The 13534-nt window shown below is 40.8% G+C and overlaps 1 protein-coding gene across 1 annotated transcript in view; it reads left to right on the top strand.

Annotated features, from left to right (window-relative positions):
- The window catches only part of RPGR (retinitis pigmentosa GTPase regulator), a 283854-nt gene that overhangs the window by 66313 nt on the left and 204007 nt on the right, over positions 1-13534 (top strand). The window lies entirely within an intron of this gene.

Below are 13534 nucleotides of genomic sequence, written 5' to 3'. Positions count from 1 at the left end.
GCAGGCCACTACAGCTCCGATTCGACCCCTAGCCTGGGAACCTCCATATGCCGCGGGAGCAGCCCTAGAAAAGGCAAAAAGACAAAAAAAAAAAAAAAAAAAAAAAAAAAGAAAGACAGAGTTTCCTTTCTTACAGATGTGTGATGCCTCGGAATCCCTCGAATGACTGCCAGGAGCTCTCTGCCATAGCCGAAGCGCTCAGTTTGCCACCTAGTACCAGCAGTTTTCAGCCGGTTTCCTTTACCTGGAAAGCCTTTTCATACTCCACCGACTCCAACTCAGTCTACTTTCAGCCTAGTTCCAGTCTGCCTTCTTCTGTGAAATCTTCCCTGACCAACCCAAACCAGTCATTTGACATGGATCCTTCTTCTTCTCCTAGTTGTCTTATGGTACTCACTAGACCGTAGGCAAGTTGGAGTCTGAAAGACAGAAAGCATCGTGGTTGAGCAGTGGGCTTTGGGCCAGACTGCCTGTGTTCAGATGCTGCCTCTGAATCATCTTGGTCTGGTCTCCTCACCTTTCTTGGTCCCAGCTTCCTCCTCGGGAGAACTGGGCACGATCATAGTAAGACAGTACTATCCAACTCATAGATTTTAGGGAGGATTGAATGGGATGAACCAGGTAAGATCCCTAAGTCTTGGCCCAGCACATCCTAAATCCACAATAATTGTTAGCTATTTTTATCAACTGATTTTTATATTCCAGCAGAGCTTAGTAAAGAGCTATGATAATAACATCTCAAAGTAAACTTGCTTCCGCTTTTAGGAAAATGGGCAACTTTAGATTCTAGAATCTTCCTTAATGATCATTCCTCCCTCTAAATAGGCCCTATGTGTAGAAGTGAAGTGTAGGAATCTGCTCATTTCTTGGATGTGACATTCAGTATGTAGGAGGGGGAAAAAGAAAATGAGAGAGGACAACTCTCTCTTTAGGTAAATAAATGGAGCCACCTTATTTAGGACCTGGAATTAATTGTTTTAATTACCACGCCACTAAAAGCAGACATGACACTGTATTAACCCCTCTCTCAGGAAGGACAAGCCACACAAAGAGGTCACTTCAGAGCCAAAACTAATTAGCTGCTGGCTGCTACTCTTCACATAGTTTCCAATTCTTGGGAGTCTTCTCTGCCCACTCTTTCTACCCACACATCCTCCTCACACTTCATGGTAGCCTTGAATCTGTCAGCATGAGGGAGCAGGGGCTGAATAGGCATAGTCAAGACTCCAGGCATCACTGAGGCCTTGAACTTCTTTACTGGAGGGCCTGTTGAAAGCTCTTACTTTTGGAGTGCCGTGTGGCTCTTTCTCTCCAGAAAAGTGTACACTCTTAGAGAAATAGGTTCAAAATGCTCTTATTTAGAAAAGGACAACATGCTACTACATTCATGTCATGTTATTTATCTCTATAAGCCATGTATCCACCTTGATGAATAATTTCTTCTGCACAATAATAATGAAGCAGGCACTAATCCATGGGTGTAGGAGGGGGCACACATTAGGAAATGGTTGTGGATTAATATAAGGTTTCAGCTGAGTATAAACTCCCCAAGAAGCAGACATGCTCCCCAGGATTTCAGCAGTTCCGACGGCTAAATTAGGGATCATAAGAAGAAGCAGAGAAAAGTCTCGATTTCACCAGGAAGACCTCAAAGGGTCTTCAGCTGCACAAGGTATCAGGCTCAAAGTGTGGGAAACCTGGGTAAAGGCAGCTATTTGGGGATTTTAAATCAAGTACATATGCCTGCTAAAAATTCATACCCTGAATCTAATAATAAAAAACATCAAACCTATCCAAATTGAATGGCATTCTACAAAATATCTAGCCTGTAATTCTCAAAAGTGTGATGGTCAAGAAATTAAGAGTTTGGGATTAACAGATGCACTATTCTGTATAAAAAAGATAAACAGGAGTTCCCGTCGTGGCACAGTGGTTAACGAATCCGACTAGGAACCATGAGGTTGCGGGTTCGGTCCCTGCCATTGCTCAGTGGGTTAACGATCTGGCGTTGCCATGAGCTGTGGTGTAGGTCTCAGACTCGGCTCAGGTCCCGCATTGCTGTGGCTCTGGCGTAGGCCGGTGGCTACAGCTCTCTGATTAGACCCCTAGCCTGGGAACCTCCATATGCTGTGGGAGTGGCCCAAGAAATAGCAAAAAGACAAAAAAAAAAAAAAAAAAGATGAGCAACAAGGGCCTACTGTATAGCACAGGGGACTATACTCAATATCTCAGGGGTTTTTTTTTGGTTTGAGGGGGGTTGTCTTTTTGCCTCTTTCTAGGGCCGTTTCCCTCCGTATATGGAGGTTCCCAGGCTAGGGGTCTAATCGGAGCTGTAGCCGCCGGCCTACACCACAACCACAGCAACGCGGGATCCGAGCTGCGTCTGCAACCTACATACACCACAGCTCATGGCAACGCCGGATCCTTAACTCACTGAGCAAGGCCAGGGATTGAACCCACAACCTCATGGTTCCTAGTCAGATTCGTTAATCACTGAGCCACGACGGGAACTCCAATATCACTTTGAAACTAACACAACATTTTAGATCTACTATACTTCAATAAAAAAGAAAGAAAAGCAGAGAAAAACTAAGGAATTGAGGAATTGTCCCAGGTTAAAGAAGGCTGAAAATTATGACCACTAAATATGTGACCTTGGGTTGAACCTGTGCAGGGGGAAAAAATCTATAAAGGACATTGAGACAATTTATAAAATTTTGATAGGGATTGTGGATTGGATAATGGTATTGTATCAACATTGGATTTCCTGATTTGGATAATCGTGTGGTAGTTGGGTAGGAGAATGTCCTTGCTTTTAGAAAACATACACCAGAGTATTTAAGGATATAGCTGGGCACAATTTCTCTAACTTCTTTGAAAATGCTTTGGAAAAAAATATTGGTAAACTACTGTTGCAGCTTTTCTGTAAGTTTGAATTTATATGTAAATAAAAAGTTTTCCCCCAAAGTCAATCATAGCTAATTTAGATTTATAACTACTGCATCTAGCATAGTTCCTAACTTACACTAAGTGCTCAAAAATAATTTATTGAATGGATACTGCAGTGGTTTTCAAAATGGCCCCGTGGACTTAGATTTCTAATCATAGGGCTTCATGACCGGTTTAATTATCAGAAAATTCCAAATTCTTTTTTTCTTCCTGAACATAAATTATATACTTTCAGATTTCTTATCTAACCCTCATCCCCAAAAAGGATGTCAACAATTTTTTTTAAAGAAGAATAGCTAGACTGGGGAAGGCAAGCAAAAGGAAATCTTATTATTATATCACTACACCAGTGGTATTGCTGCTAGATTAAGTATTTTAATTTTCCAGGCCTTATGGTTTTATATCTTCAAAGAAGAATCTATGTACTTGCTTTTCTGGTGAAAAAAAATTCTTTCGGCCATTATATGCCGTTAATACTATGCAGAGCTTCATAATTTAAAACTCCTGTCAATCTGAAAAGGTCATAGAACAGGATATTCACTTTTATTTCCTTTGTTTCAGCTCTCATTCCACTTGTGAACACTCTTAGCATGTATATATACTATAACCTTTCTTTTGTGCCTTCCTCTTTGCTCATCATCCCCCAAAATGCATTCCCTGATGTTTAAAACTTATCTGATGTTTACAACTAGACCTCAGTATTATTACAAGCTGTCAAACGTTCACAGCCAAGCCATTTTTGTCCTGTTGGACATACACAATCTCACAGAATGCCAAACTCAGATAACGTTACTCTAAGACTATAATAAAAGTGAGACAAAAAAAGCTTGCTTCATAATTTTGTCTGAGCACAAACAAAATCAAAGTCTTTGCCTCTCACAAAATACCCAGTCATGGAATTGTCCCCACTTTCTAACAGCATCTAATGTAGAGCAAACCTCTGCTTCCTTGGACCCTCTCCCAAATCATCTATCCAAAATCCAAATCCTGTAATAGTTTCTTTCTACATACTCTTACTGAGACACCCCACAGTCCCTCATGATGTGAGTTATTTGTCTGCAATAAGTAAAATTCCAACTTGCTTACCTATGGTTGTGTTCTTAGTTGTCTTTGCCTGAAGGGCAATGATATGCTATTCTGGGAAATATTCTCCATTCAATCTATAAGTATTTGCTAGTTTTATTAGACGTGCCCAATCAGGTATATTCAGCCTCCTGTTTCATATAATCAGGAAATATAAATGAACAGGTCATGTTCATTTATTCATTCAAAAAATATTTCTTAAGCATTTACTCTATACAAAGCACCGAGTTAAGCGCAGCAGGTAAAGCAATAATTAAGACACAGGTTACTTCCCTAATGAGCTCACGCTCTGGTAGGCCAGACTAACAGAGAAAAACGTAAACTTCAGTATGGTATATAAATTGTATAGTAAAAGTAAGAGCCAGGTAGTGGTTTTCAAAAAAGGGCAGGATTACTCTACTTGGGTGGAACATGGGACACTTTTACGAAAGAAAAGTCACTTAGCTGATCTTAAAAGATGTTCAGTGTTGACCATCTGAACAAGGGAAGAAGAGATATTCTAGACAGAGAGGAGGCACTTGGCATCAATTGAATGACTGGAGTGCTTGGACTGAGCAAGTGGACGGCAAAGAGAAGCATGAAGTCTGGGCAAGGCCTGAGTCCCGGTGGGTTTTAATGGATTTAATCTCACAGTAGCAAGGAGCCCACAATTTGTGGAAGAAGCAATAGATACTATAAGCTGTGGCCCATACATTCAGAGAGTTTATACTCCTGTTGGTGAAATGAAACTCACATATAAAAAAACAACCAGGAGTTCCCGTCGTGGCGCAGTGGTTAACGAATCCGACTAGGAACCATGAGGTTGTGGGTTCGGTCCCTGCCATTGCTCAGTGGGTTGACGATCCGGCGTTGCCGTGAGCTGTGGTGTAGGTTGCAGATGCGGCTCGGATCCCGCATTGCTGTGGCTCTGGCGTAGGCCGGTGGCTACAGCTCCGATTGGACCCCCAGCCTGGGAACCTCCATATGCCGCAGGTTCCCTCCAGCAGTAACCCTTTCCTTGACACACATTTTATCGGTTTTCCTTCCTTCCTTCACACCCTGCTTCTGGAGATCATACCTCCTCCCCCCCAATAAACTTCTCGCACTCAAATCCTTGCTGAGGGTCTGCTTTTTCAGAACTCCAAACTAAGGCAAAGATGAAGTAATAAATTATGCGTTACAGTCTCTATTGGCCCTAGGAACTTCCAGAAGAACCCATTCTGTTTTCCTTTTATCCTCCAAGCAGTGTGCCTCACCCTTCTGCCCCTACAGCCTTGCTCCACATATTGCTCATTACTTGGCCCCTCGGTAGGTAACAGTCCATCCACGGTATTGATGGTCCCAGGGGAGACTCAGCCTGTAAATCTCCCACTCCCATGCAAAGCTGCTTTTATTCTGGTGTCTGCTAGGCGAGTGATTTGGCTGCCTTTCAACTTTCAAATAAAATCGTCACATTTGGGGGTCACTGAGACCATTGCCAGTCACTGTAGCTTCCTAAATATTCATAAGTATAACAGCTGGGGCTTGGTAAACACATTTTTCCAGACAGTGGTCATTTGGAATTCTCTGAGTAATGACAACCTCAGGACTGGGATCAGCAACAAATTTATTCGTCTGAACATCCAGGTTATGGACCCACTAAGACTCAAGAAGAACATTTGAGCCTATTTCTCTGAAGCAAATATTAATAAGCAGGATGTCTATTCTTGAGTCAGCTCACATTCCAATTCTTATTAGCTGCTTGCATCAGTAAACTTGTATTTAGCATGACACCTGTTGCAAAGAGGATCATGTTTCTTTATGCCTGTAACAACAATTTAAATCTCTAGGAGCTAATCAGACTTTGACATTGAATCTACTCCTATAACAGGACTGATGGAAAATCTTTTTGGCATGGTGGGATAGACTGAGAAGTAAAACCTAAACAAGAAATTGGAATGTGATCCCTTTTCAAGGGACTGGCCAAAAGCTAGTAAGACTTTTGAATGTATGTATTAAAAAGAGAATTTAGGAGTTCCCGTCGTGGCGCAGTGGTTAACGAATCCGACTAGGAACCATGAGGTTGCGGGTTCGTTCCCTGCCCTTGCTCAGTGGGTTAACGATCCGGCGTTGCTGTGAGCTGTGGTGTAGATTGCAGACGCGGCTCGGATCCCGCGTTGCTGTGGCTCTGGTGTAGGCCGGTGGCTGCAGCTCCGATTAGCCCCCTAGCCTGGGAACCTCCATATGCCGTGGGAGCGGCCCTAAAAAGGACAAAAAGACCAAAAAAAAAAAAAAAGAGAGAGAATTTAGTAAATTAGCAGGTTATAAAATCAACATAGGCATATAAAAATCGATAATGAAAATGATGGTTAAGTGGGTATATACTTTTATTAAAACTCACTGAACTATACACTTAAAAATTTGTGCATGTTGTTGCATGTAAATGATAACCTTCATAATGATGATTAAAATTAATAAATTTTATATATACAAGCAATAATAAGTTAGAAAATATAATGGAAGACCCTATTTAAAACAGCGAATAATAAACCAAAATAAATAAAATATAATATCTAGTTGGAAGCTTATTTTTAAAAAGTCCAAAACCTATATGAAAAAAAAAACTATAACATACTTCTGAAATACACAAAAGTACACATGAACAAATAAAAAACCATATATTCTGTTAGAAAAATATATTATCGGAGTTCCCGTTGTGGAGCAGTGGTTAACGAATCCGACTAGGAACCATGAGGTTGCGGGTTTGGTCCCTGCCCTTGCTCAGTGGGTTAATGATCCGGCGTTGCCGTGAGCTGTGGTGTAGGTTGCAGACGCGGCTCGGATCCCGCGTTGCTGTGGTTCTGGCGTAGGCCGGTGGCTACAGCTCCGATTCAACCCCTAGCCTGGGAACCTCCATATGCCGCGGGAGCGGCCCAAGAAAAATGGCAAAAATACAAAAAAAAAAAAAAGAAAAAGAAAAATATATTATCACTAAGATATCAATTCACCTTAAGTTAATTTCTTAGTTTGAATACTAACTGAATATTTAATTGTATTGAAGAATTACTATTAATTTTTGGATATGATAATGGTGTTGGAATTATATTAAAAAGAATTCTTCTTTTAGAGATACATTTTGAAATATTTATAAGTAAAGTATGATTATTTGGGTTTTACTTCAGAAAACTCCAGTGCTGGGGAGAGAAGAGAAGTGATTGAAAGTATAGATGAAAAAGGTGGCCATGCATCGATATAAGGAGGTTCACCATACTACTCTTCTTACTTTCTTATATGTTTTAAATTTTTCATATCAAATAGTTAAATTGTAAAGAAGTCTGTTTTTAAATAAATCAAATTCTATTTACAGATATCATTGTAATTTTCTATTTCCCCCTTATAATGGTTGGCCACACAAACAAACCCTCAAAATATAAATCACTATTTCCCAAAACCAAAAGGAAAGGAAAGGAAGGAGAGGGGAAGAAAAGGAAAAGAAGGAAGGAGGAGTAAACAAGGAAGGAGGGAGGGAGAGAAAACATATGATCAAGTAAGGTTGGAACATATTTCATATATTTTCTTCCTCTTATAAATTCACAGTGCACATTAGCCAGTGATTCTTAACCAGGTGAATATCAGAACTATCTAGAGAGAGATATTTTTCCTCTTATTCCCTAGATCTGGTGGGACCCATTCATCTATAATTTCTAAAAATTCCCCAGATGACTCTAATATACATATTTGAGTGAGAGCCACTGAGAACATATAAAATGCCTAAAAATTCCTATAGCCAAGGAACTTGTAAAGAAAAAAAAAAAAAGAAAGAAAGAAAAAAAAAAGAAGGGAGTCCCCTTGTAGCTCAGCAGTTTGGGCATCCAGCATTGTCCCTGCCGTGGGTCTGGTTACAACTGTGGCCCAAGTTTGATCCCTGGTCTGGGAACTTCCACATACCGCAGGCATGGCCAAAAAATAAACAAATAAAAAACCCTTTTTGATATTGCCTACCTTTGCCTATTTCCTAAGCATATGTGATCAAGGAACCCTTTTATCATATAACAACTACTAAGATCTCCCCAAAACTGTGGTCTGTAACAGGCAGCAAAACACAAGCTTAGGCTTCCTTGAATGCTATCTAAACAGTAGGAGATTGGGTTAGATTATCGCCAAATTATCTTCTAGCTGTAAAATTTGCAAATTGTAAGGCCCAGATCCCCAGGGGCAAAAAGTAACTACTAACATAATTAACTTGTACCTTTGTAGTCAGCCAAATGATTCCATCAATCAGTAATATACTGCTGAATTTTTAAATGTACTTTTTAGTCCATATTTTTGACAGCTTCTGTCTTTCAAGCTTGCTTCCCTGTTTCATCACCCACCTTTCAAGCTTAAGTATATTAGCAAAATCTTTCCAATGTCTTTTTCACCTTTTAGTAGAAGAAATAGAATGTATGGTACTACCTTAAAAAAATAAGCTCTGCCAATAGGGTATTTATAGCTTTCAAAAAGAAAAGTTTAAGAAAGAGCTTTTTATTGACCCTTCCAATTAAAAAGCAAACAGCAATGAGAGCAGAGCCCTTTGGAAATTAATGGGTGTTGCTAGGGTGACCAACCATTCTGGTCAGCCAGGGACTAAGCTGTTACCCTGGACACAGGACTTTCGGTGCTAAAACGAGAACAGTCTCAGACAAATCAGGACAGTTGTTGCCAACTGCTGTTTGAAAAGGATGGAAAAGGTGTGCATTTTCCCCTGTGGTTCATTATGCAATTGCTTTTATCTTCTGGACTTTTTCTGCTCCAACTGTCAGAGTGGCTGACTGTGGCTCAATGTCATTCATTCCATTATTACCTTTTCTTGCTGTGGGAGTTGAAGGGCTGCATGTTTTTCAGTTTTACTTCTGTCCTCTCTGAGTTTTAATCTGTCATCCCATGGCAACAAGAGGAATAGAGGGCTGGAGAAAGCATGCTTGGCTGATGTCTACTTACAATGACAACTGTGCTATATGTGGGTGGAGATGCAGGGGCAGGAGAGGCACACATTGGAAAACACGATGTTGACTGGGAGGCACTGAACATAACTAGTTGTCATTGTGCAATAAGCCAGCTGGTACCCAATTTGCATTGTCCCTTATTGATTGATTAATCGATTGACACAAGCACAAAGCCAAAAGCTTGTTTGGGATGCATTAAGGAGTCCCCTTGTGGCTCAGAGGGTTAAGGATCTGGTGTTGTTACTGCTCTGGATTTTGCAGTTTTGATCCCTGGCCCAGGAATTTTCATGTGCTGGGGATATGGCCAAAAAAAAAAAAATTACCCAATCCTCACTCCTAATACATTTGCTGTTTACTTGATTCTAAGAGTACCAAGAACCAATCACACTGGAAAATTAATGCTTTTATAGTGATTTATTGCCACCATCCTAGTTTATCGGGCTCTTAAATCACCAGAAGTGGTAGATTATTGGTCAGAATTTTTATTGGTAAGTCATTGAGCCAGAAGATGCAAGTGTTACACGGAATAACAAGCCTGACTCCTTCTCTGCTTTCCAGGCAGCAGTTATTTTTCATTGCTGTTTTGGTTTGGTTTGGATTGGGCTTGGGGTTTTTAAAAATACCTCATGTTTATTCTCTCCCAGTTTGCATGAGTAAGGCTTAACTCAGGAGCTCTCCTAGGCTGCAGTCAGGATGTAGACCATGGCTGTAGTCTCACTGGGGAAAAACTCACTTCCAAGCTCACTCACATGATTGTTGGCAGGATTCAGTTTCTTGCAAGTGTTTGGATTGAGGGCCTCGATTGTTTGCTTGTTGTTGACTGGAGGCCACTCAAAATTCTTAGCCACCTGGGCCTCACCAACATGGCAGCTTGCTTCATCAAAGCCAGCAAGAGGGTTTTCTAACAAGAAGGAATTTACAACCTTGTATAACTATCATGGAAGTGTCATCTCATCACCATATTGTTTGTTAGAGGCAAATCACTAGGTCCAGTTCACATTCAAGGAGAGATGATTGCATATGGGTGTGAATACCAAGAGACAGTGATCTTGGGGGTCCCTCTTAGATGTCTGCGTTCCATTCAGCAGTTTTGGAAGCAGCATAGCAAAGTGGTTTACTGATCTGCCTCTGAAGCCTTGTATGGATTCCTGGTATTGCCACCTAGTAGCTATATAGCCTTGAAGAAGTTAATCTTTCTAAAATTCAGTTTCTTCATCTGTTAATTCAGAATAATAATAACATTTAGCTCTCTGGGTGGTTGTGAGGGTTAATTTTTTTCCACTGTACAGCATGGGGAAAAAGTTACACATACATGTATACATACTTTTTCGTCCCATTGTTGTGTTGCGGTGTAAGTATCTAGACATAGTTCTCGATACTACACCACAGGATCTCAGTGTAAATCCATTCCAAGAGCAATAGTTTGCATCTGTTAACCCCAAATTCCTGATTCCTCCCACTTCCTCCCTCTTCCCCCAGGCAGCCACAAGTCTATTCTCCAAGTCTAATTTTCTTTTCTGTGGAAACGTTCATTTGTGCTGTATATTAGCTTCCAGTTATAAGTGATATCATATGGTATTTGTCTTTCTCTTTCTTAGTTATTTCACTCAATATGAGAGTCTCTAGTTCCATCCATGTTGCTGCAAATGGCACTATTTCATTCCTTTTTATGGCTGAGTCATATTCCATTGTGTATATATACCACATCTTCCTAATCCAATCGTCTGTCAATGGACATTTGGGTTGTTTCCATGTCTTGGCTATTGTGAATAGGGCTGCAATGAACATGTGGGTGCATGTGTCTTTTTTAAGGAAAGTTTTGTCTGGATATATGCCCAAGAGAGTTTGGTACTGGTACCAAAACAGACAGACAGACCAATGGAACAGAATAGAGAACCCAGAATTAAACCTGACACCTCTGGTCAATTAATCTTTGACAAAAGAGGCAAGAACATAAAATGGGAAAAAGACAGTCTTTTCAGCAAGCATTGCTGGGAAACCTGGTCGGCTGCATGCAAAGCAATGAAACTAGAACACACCCTCACACCATGCACAAAAATAAACTCAAAATGGCTGAAAGACTTAAATGTAAGACAAGACACCATCAAACTCCTAGAAGAGAACATAGGCAAAACATTCCCTGACATCAACCTCGTGAGTATTTTCTCAGCTCATTCTCTCAAGTCAACAGAAATAAGAGCAAAAATAAACCAATGGGACCTAATCAAACGGACAAGCTTTTGCAGGGCAAAGGAAACCAAAACGAAAACAAAAAGACAACTTACAGAATGGGAGAAAACAGTTTCAAATGATGCAATAGACAAGGGGTTAATCTGTAAAATATACAAACAACTTATACAACTCAACACCAAAAAAGCCAACAACGCAATGGAAAAGTGGGCAAAAGACCTGAATAGACATTTCTCCAAGGAAGATATACAGATGGCCAACAACACATGAAAAAATGCTCAACATCCCTGAGTATAAGAGAAATGCAAATCAAAACTACCATGAGATACCACCTCACACCAGTCAGAATGGTCATCATTCATAAGTCCACAAATAACAAATGCTGGAGGGGCTGTGGAGAAAAGGGAACCCTCCTGTACTGTTGGTGGGGATGTAAGCTGGTACAGCCACTATGGAGAACAGTATGGAGGTACCTTAGAAACCTATACATAGAACTTCCATATGACCCCGCAATCCCACTCTTGGGCATCTATCCGGACAAAACTTTCCTTAAAAAAGACACATGCACCCACACGTTCATTGTAAGGGTTAAATATAAATGAAATTACTTGTATGTACATGGAGCATGGTGCCTGGCATGTGGTAGGTATTCAGAAATGTTTCTTGTCTTAGCCAGGGTTTCCTAGCAGCACCCTGAGAGACAGGCAGATGGGTTAGGGAGAGGGGAGAAGAGGAAGTCAAGCCAGGGTAATATCTCAGCAAAAAGCCTGCAGGGGTTAACTTCAGCCTGATGTGGCAGAGGAGCTCTCAGTGTTAGTTGGCCCTCTAAATTGTATCATCTTGAGGTCAGACAGCTGTGCTTTCCTACTCCTTTGCTCCCTATCCACTGGTCAACAGCCACCTACTTAAGGTAGAGTCGGGGGATGGAAACTCCCAGCACTCCAAGATTATTGCTTAGAATAATCTGGGCAGAGCAGCTCCAGTAGCCTGAGGTCAGCTCACTGAAGAAGAGCCGCTGTAGGTGCAGGCATGGCAATTCAAAGAACACCGACATTGGTGGAGGGAGGGTCCATAATAGTAAAATGGCAAAAAGGGATTTGGGTTGAGCACTGATAATATCCAGTGCATATCTCAATTCAAAAGTGGAGGATCGCTTCTCGGCCTTTTGGCTAAGATCAAGTGCAAAAATGGAGGTTCCAGGGAGTTCCTCTCCTGGTTCAGTGGTAATGAACCCAACAGGTATCCATGAGGACACAGGTTCGATCCCTGGCCTTGCTCAGTGGGTTAAGGATCCGGCATTGCTGTGAGCTGTGGTGTAGGCCGGCAGCTGTAGCTCTAGCCTGGGAACCTCCCTATGCCATGAGTGTGGCCCTGAAAAAAAAAAAAAAAAAAAAGAAAAGAAAAAAAAGAGGTTCCAGTCTGAGTAGGGAGCTAAAACATGTTCACAGAAAACTATAATTAGATGTAAAATGTATTAATTGCTGTAATTTAAGTTTCAGATGGGGTCTTGGCAGAAGTTTCAATCATATTTTTACAAGAAAAGATAGAAGGGAAGGCATCCAAAATAATATCAAATATTGGTCAAAATTTTAACAAGCTGAGATGAAGGAAGTGGTATGAACAAAGGTATGGAGATAGAGAATATGGGGTCAGATTTAGGGAACACTTAATTCAGTTTTCTTGTAGGATATGGTAGGAGTAGAGGGAGGAACAGCAAGCATAGTTGGGTTGGGGATAGATCACAAGAAGCTTGAATGTGGAGATGATAAATTTATACTTAACTGAGAAGGAACTGAGGAGCTCTGAAAGGTTTTTGAACAAGTATGCTATCATTGCTCTACTTTAGGAAATTAATTTGACTTTGCTGAATATGAAGGATTGGAACAAGAAAGGAAGGGTAGAGGAAGAGAAATTAGAAGCCTATTACATACTGAGTGAAGTAAGTCAGAAAGAGAAAGACAAATACCATGTGATGTCACTTATATCTGGAATCTAATATACTACACAAATGAACCTTTCCACAGAAAAGAAAATCATGGACTTGGAGAACAGACTTGTGGTGGCCAAGGGGGAGGGGGAGGGAGTGGACGCTCTGGGAGTCTGGGGTTAATAGATGCAGACTGTTGCCTTTGGAATGGATGGGCAATGAGATCCTGCTGTATAGCACTAGGAACTGTGTCTAATCCCTTGTGATGAATCTATACATGTATGTGTAACTGGGTCAACACGCTGTACAGTAGAAAATTGACAGAACACTGTACACCAGCTATGATGAAAAAATAAAAATAAAAAAACCAAAAAAAACCCCAAAAGCAACATGGGTGATTGTGAGTGCTGGGAGTAGAGTAGTAAGAATAGAATATAGGCGA

The sequence above is a fragment of the Sus scrofa genome, chromosome X (genome assembly GCF_000003025.6).
Source record: "Sus scrofa isolate TJ Tabasco breed Duroc chromosome X, Sscrofa11.1, whole genome shotgun sequence".
NCBI lineage: Eukaryota > Metazoa > Chordata > Mammalia > Artiodactyla > Suidae > Sus > Sus scrofa.
This window is presented reverse-complemented; position numbering and strand designations above follow the sequence as displayed.